Consider the following 6,841-nt stretch of genomic DNA (forward strand, 5'->3'; position numbering starts at 1 on the left):
CAATCTCAATGAAGACCAGTATCATTTACTGGTTTATCAATTCCTCTTTCTTTATTGCTACAATATTACATCTCATCTGCAACAAACTTCCTGAAGGAATGGAAGTAAACTTTATAACTAATGGGAAACTGTTCAACTTGTGACGATTATTTGCAGAACTGCAGTATTCTGAGTCTCAGTGACTGAGCTGCAGCATGCAGTTGATGCATACATTTATGCATGCTCAAAAGCTTAATTCTAAGCCTGTGCTGATTCCTTGACCAAAGACTTCTAGACCAAAGAATTCAACCTACATGCTCTTACTACACTACACATCTATCGGGCAAAATAAGTGAATGATGAGGCCCTGGAAAGTGTGGACCACCTTAGGAAAAAGATAGATATTAATGACATTTATCATTGCTTTTGGTAAATTGAGCAAAAGGGTGTGTGAAGATTAAGACCTCCGGTCCTTGCAAAACATAATCATGGTTGATTGAGCAGCAGGGATCTCTGACCTCCTATCTGCTGCTGGACTACCTGCAGCATCATCTCTGGGAACTGGGTAAGTACCAACAATGTTGACTACAAATCTCCCAAATTCACTGTATTGGTAACCGATCCAATGTCATCCCTGCCCTACCTGTGGAAGGGTGGTTCACAAATTGGCCCCAGTAGCCACTTTAGAACCTGCGAAATTAGAGTGAAAGCAAATCATCCTCGATTCCAAGGAACTGCCCAAGAAAAAGAAAAAAAAAGTGGCTTTATGTTGCATTCGTTGACAGTCCACAAACCCAAGTTCAGGCATCTGGTGGTATGTCACTTAATTCACTCCCACTAATATTTTCCTTTATTAAAGACCTTTAATCAACACTGACACACCTCAAGGATGTGTGCTTAGCCTACTGTTCTATTTTCTCTCCACCCACAACTCTGCGGCTAGGCACAGCTCAAACGCCATCTGTAAATTTGCTGATGACACACTATTGTTGGCAGAATTTCAGATGGTGATGAAGAGGCATACAGGAGTGAGATAGATCAGCTGGTTGAGTGCTGTTGAAATAACAACCTTGCCCTCACTGAAGGTAAGACCAAGGAAGGGGAAGTCAAGGGAACACACCAGTTCTCATCGACAGGTCAGCAGAGGAAAGGATGAGCAGTTTCAAGTTTCTGGGTGTCAACATCTCCGAAGATCTATCCTAGGACCAGCATATTGATGTAGTTACAAAGAAGGCAGCAGCTGAATTTCATTAGAGGCTTGAGGAGACTTGTTATGTCACCAAAGACTCTCATAAAAGTCTACAGATGTACTAGTAGATCATTCTAACTGGCTGCATCACTGTCTGGTATGGGGGGGGCGCAGGGGTGGGGTGTGCAGGGTGGTGCTACTGCTAGGGATTGGCAAAAGCTGCTGAACGTTGTAAAATCAGCCACTTCATCATGAGCACTGGCCTCCCCAGCACCGAGGTCACCTTCAAATGGACTAATTCTGCTCTTATACCTTATGGTCTTATAAGTTAGATACAGACCAAATCTCCATTCCAAATATTGCACTGTGATATGCCCAAACTAGGGAACTATAGAGGCCCGCTTGTCATTATGCATGACAGAAGCCTTAAGAGCAACATAAAGGGCACTTAATACTGAGGGCAACGCAGATGTCAGGAGCTCTGAAGGATAAAAGTAAAACGTGTTTGAAAGGACCTTGATTGTACAGAAAGCAATGACCAATTCATACAGTATACTGACTGATGTCGAAAGGTGAAAGGCCTTGATAGAGTGGATGTGGAGAGGGTATTTCCTATGCTGGGAGAGTCTAGGATCAGAGGGCACAGCCTCAGAGTAGAGGGATGCCCTTTTAGAATGGAGATGAGGAGGAATTTCTTTAGCCAGAGACTGTTGAATCTGTGGATGCCAATTCTTTATGTATATTTAAGACAGAGGTTGTTAAATTCATGATTGGTCAGGGCATGAAGAAGGCAGGAGATAGAGCTGAGAGGAAGATGATGACATGGTGGAGCAGACTTGATGGGCCAAATGGCCTAATTCTATTCCTATATCTTATGGTCTAAAAGGCAATGACTCAAAAAGGTGGCATCCACCATGCCATGCTAATCTTCTCTATATTGTTCCAATTTTAGTATATGTGCTGCCAAAGTGAGCACGGCATCCACCATTAAGGGCCGCCATCACCCAAGACATTCATTCTTCTCATTGCTGCCATCAAGGAGGAGATACAAAAGCCTAAACTGACAGTCACTGATTCAGGAACAGCTTCTTCCCCTCTGCCATCAGATTTCTGAATGGACAATGAACCCAGGAACACTACCTCATTACTTTTTGTTCTTTTTTTGCACTACTTACTTAATTTAATTTTTATATATATTTCTTATTGTAATTTATAGCTCTTTATTATTATGTACTGTACTGTACTGCTGCCGCAAAACAATGAATTTCACGACCTGTACGTCAGTGATATTACCAGATTCTGATTCTGATAATTTTGTTTCGTCTCGGTCTCACTTATTCCTTCACTGTGGTTATTGAATCACTGCAATATTTCTTAATGTTTTTCTCAAAATATTTCCTCTGTTCTCCTCCTATAAATGCTATCTGTCCTGCTGAGTATGTCCCTAAATACAAAACTTTACTTCAAGTATTGAACATTTAAATTATTTTGTTTTTGTAACAGTTTCTGTAACACAAGCAAATCAGGGGTCTTGATTAATAGAGCTAACCCTGGTACTAGTGGGGGTGGGGGGTGGGGAGTGGGGGAGGATGGGAGGAGGATAGAGTTATTTTCCTAGAAAACCATTCTTATCACCATTTTCTGTGAAGTGAAGTTGTGTCATCTGTGCATACATCAAAATATTAATATTAAAGTCTGTCCCCAGCCTTGTGGCCCATCAGGCCGGTGCTTATGCTGGCATCAAAATATGCAAGATGAAAAATAATTTGGTTTATTCCCCATAAATTTTGTGAGGGTGAATTTTATTTCATATCTCAGATTTTTGGGTGATGATTTGTAAGTTTTGTAAGGGCAAATTTACGTTTCCTGAACAACCATAATGCTGGGGGTTGCCTGCAATCCATAAGCACAAATTCAAATTCCACCATAAAAGCCATTTAAGTCGGTCATGGTACATTGTAGCAAGTTAGAAATGGAGGCTCCTTTTCTTTGTCTGCTTCTGTTGATTTGTGAAAGCAGGCACACAGCAGTATTGCTGACACTTAGATAATTTCTGAAATGCCCAAGTAAGACATTCAGTTCAAGACAAGAGAATTGTTAACAGTGAACACTTCAAAAACACTAACATGTTTGGTAATTTTAATACCTCTTTTAAATATCAATGTTTATTCAGCTCTAGTTCTCCCTCTGCACAGCTTGAGATTACGAAGGCAGTTATTTGTGGTGAGTAACGCCATATTTAATAGTGAGCGGGGCCAGTCGGGACTTTCTGCAGAGCATGAAATTGGGGGAACCATTACTTGTGATAAGTAACATAGATGTGAAAACCAAGTGTTGCCTGTAGGGACCTACTGTAGGGATTGAGATTTTAGGAGCAGTTCAATGTGGTTAGTATTGACAGATTTTAAAAGCGAGCGGGGCCTGTTATTACTTTCTGCGGAGCTTGAAATTGTTTGGGTTATTAGGTACTTGGCAAGGGCCAATAAAAAAACTTGGTTTTAAGGGGCGGGGTGGCCATTGTGTAAGTGGGCAGGTTTAGAATGTGGAACTGAGGCTTCGGCAAGGAGAGGCAGAGGAGAGACTGAGGTCTCTGACAAGTTTCTCTTTCTTTCTTTATTAGTTCCCCTAACTAGAATAGTGAGAATGAATCCTAGGTCAGCACTGTGTTCCTCATGTAAGATGTGGCAGATCTGAGAGATCTCCAGTCTTCCTAACTGCTATATCAATGAGAAGTTCATCTGGGAGCAGCTCCTTACAGACTGTGTTAGGGAACTGGAGCTGGAGCTGGATGATCTTTGGCTTTTTTGGGAGAATGAGGTAATAGATAGGAGCTACAGAAAGGTAGTCACATTTAAGGAAGCTGGAAAGGGAATAAGCAGATAGTGCAGAGGACCCCTGTGGCTGTTCCCCTCAATAGCAAGTATACTGTTTTGGATACATTTGGGGATGGGAATGGTCTATAAGGGGAAAGGTCTCTGGTACAGTGTTTGGCTCTATGGCTCAAAGGGGAAGGGGGGATAAGAGGAATGCAGTGGTGATAGGGGGTTTGATAGGGGGTTTGATAGAGGAACAGACAGGAGTTCCTGTGCATGTGAAAGACATCCAGATAGTATTTTGCTTCCCAGTTGCCAGGGTCAGGGATGTCTCACAACACAGAAATCATGGTAGCTATTGGTATGAATGACATAGATAGGAACAGCGATGAAGTCCCGAAGAGATAATATAGAGAGTTAAGTAGAAAGCTGAAAAGCAGGACTTCAAGGGTATTTTGGATTGCTGCCTCTGGATTACTACCTGTGCCTCATGCCAATGAAGGCAAGATTAGGGTTATATGGCAGACGTATGTGTGGCTAAAGAACTGGTGCAGCATCAGGGTTTCTGATATATGGTTCTTTGGGAACTTCTCTGCACAAAAAGACCGGTTAAGTCTAAACTAGGTGGGTCCAATATCCTCATGGACAGGTTTGCAGGAGTCGTTGGGCAGGGTATAAATTAGATTGGCAAGGAGACAGTAACCAGAGTGATAGGTCAGAGCAATTGCTGTAAAGATAGATGCAGTGTATACAGAGACTGTGAGGAAGAATAGGTAATGGACAGGGCATAATTACAGTCAGTTGGATGGGCTGAAATATGTTTATTTTAATACAAAAAGTATCAGGACAAGGATGATGAAATTGGAGCATGGGTCAATAATGTGAACTAGGATCAGAGACTTACCTGTGCAAGGGCAGGAATGGCTGCCAGATGTTCCAGGGTTTAGATGTTTGAAAAGTGACAGGGAGGGAGATAAGAGAGGTGGGGGAGTGGCACTGCTAATCAGGGTAGTATCACAGCTGCAGAAAGAGGGGATGCTGTGGAGGGATTCCCCACTGGGCCAGCATGGGTGGAATTCAGAAACAGGAAGGGACCAATCAGTCTATTGGGAGTATTCTATAGACTGCTTAAGGCGACATACAGTAGACAGAGGAACAGGTTGAGAGGCAAGTTTTGGAAAGGTGCAAAAACAACAAGGTTGTTATGGATGACTTTAACATCCATAATATTAATAGGCACCTTGCTATTGCAAAAGATTTAGATGGGACAGAATCTGTTAGATGTGTCCAGGAAAATTTCCAGACACAAAATGTGGACTTTATATTGTCCTTGTGCAACTGGATCTTCGATTTCCTCACTTGCAGATCACAGTCAGTTCAGATTGGCAACAACACCTCCTCCACGATCTCCATCAGCACAGGTGTAGCACAAGGCTGTGTGCTTAGCCCTCTGCTCTACTCACTTTAGTCAACAGCTCCAATGCCATTTTTGTTTGCTGATGAAACAATTGTTCATAGTTGAATCGGCTATGGTGATGAATTGACATACAGGAGGGAGATTGAAAATCTGGTTGAATGAAGCCACAATAACAACCTGTCACTCAATGTCAGCAAAACCAAAGAGCCAATTATTGACGACAGGAAGAAGGAACCAGGGGTCATAAGCCAGTCCTCATCAGGGCATCAGAGATGGAAAGGGCCAGTATCTTTAAATTCTTTGGCGTTATACGTCCTGGGCCCAGCATGTACTGTAAGTGGTTGACATCTGTCTGTCTTAAAGGATAATGGGTGATGATGAAGCCTGGGTGGAAGGTATGGAGATCCTGAGATGCCCAGTCTCCAATTTCCTCCTGGCAGCCTCACCAGTGCAGCCCAAAGGGAAGCTTATGAAATGATACGTTTGGCACCAGCTTGGCTGCAGGAGCTGCCAGAAGGATGTTCAATGATGTCCAGCCTCCTTAGGGCCTCCACTCTGGATTTGCTGTCTGGGTTTATTCTTGTAGCCTTCATCTCTCCCAAGGCTGCCCCCAAGGCAGTGGGACTTCTTAACCACAGCTGGGGATCTGGTTCACAAACACCAGGGCATGTCCACATACCAGTGGGCCTGTATGCTACATGTGCAGGGTCCAGACCTCCTCCCCGACCTCTGTAGTTCAAAGTGAGTCTGAAAGGAGTTCAGTTTCCGTGTGTCGCCAGTGAGAGGCACTCCATAAGGCTTGCTGTTGGAGAGGCGAATGGCAGGGAGAGACTCACAAGACTGCTAGCCGGTGGTGGTAGCTGAAAGTGACAGCAACAAGCACTACCCACTACACTACCACACTAGACACATCATAACAACCATTTTGACACCATGTTCTGTAAATACCATTAAGAAAAAGGCACAAAAGTGCTTCTACTTCCTTAGAGGTTTGTGAAAATTCAGCTTGCCATCTAAAACTCTGACAAACTTTTATAGGTGTACAGTGGTGTGTATACTGACTAGTTGCTTTACAGCCTGGTATGGAAACACCAATGCCCTTGAATGGAAAAGCCGACAAAAAGTAGTGGATACAGTCCAGTCCATCGCAAGTAAAGCCCTCCCCACCATTGATCAAATCTACACAGTGCATTGTCACAGGAAGAGAGCATCCATCATCAGAGACCACCGCCACCTAGGTCATGCTCTCTTCTTGCTGCTGCCATCAGGAAGAAAGTACAGGAACCTCAGGACCCACACCACCAGGTTCAGGAACTGCAATTACCCCTCAATCATCACGATCTTGAACCAGAGGGGATAACTTCACTTGCCCCATCATTGAATTGTCTGCACAACCAATGGATTCACTGTCAATGATTCCTTATCTCATGTTCTTGATATTTA

The 6,841-nt window shown here is 43.3% G+C and overlaps 1 pseudogene; it reads right to left on the minus strand.

The window, feature by feature from the left end:
- Positions 1-2,049: 2,049 nt before the first annotated feature.
- Positions 2,050-2,144, minus strand: LOC140195751 (U6 spliceosomal RNA; annotated as a pseudogene).
- Between the last annotated feature and the right edge of the window lie 4,697 nt (positions 2,145-6,841).

This window comes from Mobula birostris, chromosome 3 (assembly GCF_030028105.1).
Source record: "Mobula birostris isolate sMobBir1 chromosome 3, sMobBir1.hap1, whole genome shotgun sequence".
Taxonomy (NCBI): Eukaryota; Metazoa; Chordata; class Chondrichthyes; order Myliobatiformes; family Myliobatidae; genus Mobula; species Mobula birostris.